This window comes from Piliocolobus tephrosceles, chromosome 7 (assembly GCF_002776525.5).
Source record: "Piliocolobus tephrosceles isolate RC106 chromosome 7, ASM277652v3, whole genome shotgun sequence".
NCBI classification, from domain to species: domain Eukaryota; kingdom Metazoa; phylum Chordata; class Mammalia; order Primates; family Cercopithecidae; genus Piliocolobus; species Piliocolobus tephrosceles.
In genome coordinates this window covers 22002830-22004224 of record NC_045440.1, presented here as the reverse complement: position 1 = coordinate 22004224, position 1395 = coordinate 22002830, and the positions used below count along the sequence as shown (strand labels likewise).

The following is a 1395-nucleotide window of genomic DNA, read 5'->3' as shown; positions in this document are numbered from 1 at the left end:
ATGCAAACTCTACTCATCTTCCAAGCCTTGCAAAGTTACCTTGTTTCCAAAAACATTCCCTAATTTGCAAGATACTCTACTAGGCACAGGTAAAGAAAAAAGATTAATTCTACATAGCCTCTATCCTCAAGGAGCTGGTAATGCTTATTGGTTCCTTCTCAAAGATACTAGGACATTTCATCTCACTACAAGTGCTTGATTATATAAAGAACATCTTGCTATTTTCTATCTCAACCATGGATTGTTAGAACATAAATCATACATTCTTCTCCGTTTTGCTTTGCTGTTCCAATTTAGAGGAGGAGCGGCTGACAGGGGAAGGAAGACACCAACACAGTGAAGGGCTCGGGTAATAATTTCAGTAGCCTTCAATTCTGGGCCTAGACCCAAGAGAATAACCAGGACTCTAAGTCACCTAGGGAAAGAATATATATCAAGGCCCATGTACCATATGTTTAAATATTTAAAAGTATAGATCAAGCTAACAAATAAAATATGCTCTCTCCTCTAATCTTGATGAATATTCCCTCACAACAATAAAATTGAAAAGCGTGTGTAAAGCTAGGGTTTTAAATACCTAAAAATCAAAAAATATCAACAATCCAAGGGAACTCCCTCTCCAAGGGAACACGCAGTACCCCTCTCAGGAAAGTACTAACTTAAAATAGAATCTAGCATGCCTAAGGTCTTTGGGGAACAGGAGATGCTTATTTCCTCTGCCTTCCTTGGCTGCCTACATGGACACCTAAGTCTCTTCCCTTCAGGATAGATTGTCCTCTCATGCACATGCTGAAGAGTTGTCTTTCTTGACATAGGCCAGAGGCACTGATGTGCAGTAGGTTTCTTTACTCATCAACTACGACCTTCCCACCAATAGGGAAAAGTATATCCACAGAATCAGTCGAGGTGGACGGATTGGCCATAGGGGTGTATCTATTAACACAGTGACAGAAGAAGACAAGAGAACTCTTTAAGACATTGAGACTTTCTACAACACCTCCACTGGGAAGATGCCCCTCAACGTTGCTGACCTCATCTGAGGGGATGTCCTGCTACCTAGCCCCAGCCAGGGTTCAGTCTTGGGGGACTGAGGAGCAGCAGGAGAGGGGAAGGAAGGGGGACAAGAAGTGGACATCTTGTTTTTTTCTTTGAATAAACATCACTTTTTGAGGCAAAAGAAATACATATATATGTGTATATATATCTCTCAACAATGACTAAATATAATTATTATTGTCTTTTCCTAATGTTCTGTTGCTGGGCTAGTAGCAGTGTGTAGATCAGTAATAAAAGCAAATATGGTTCATAATTACTACTTATTTATTCCATAAGCTTTATTTTCTTTGCCTTCATTTCAGCAAAATCACTGTTATCACTGAGATTGTCATGTTTCAT

The 1395-nt window shown here is 39.6% G+C and overlaps 1 non-coding gene across 1 annotated transcript; it reads left to right on the top strand.

Annotated features, from left to right (window-relative positions):
- The first annotated feature begins 600 nt into the window (after positions 1–600).
- LOC111545794 lies at positions 601–741 on the top strand. The gene has a single exon (XR_002732549.1). It is a non-coding gene; the product is annotated as a small nucleolar RNA SNORA67 (small nucleolar RNA).
- The last annotated feature ends 654 nt before the right edge of the window (positions 742–1395 follow it).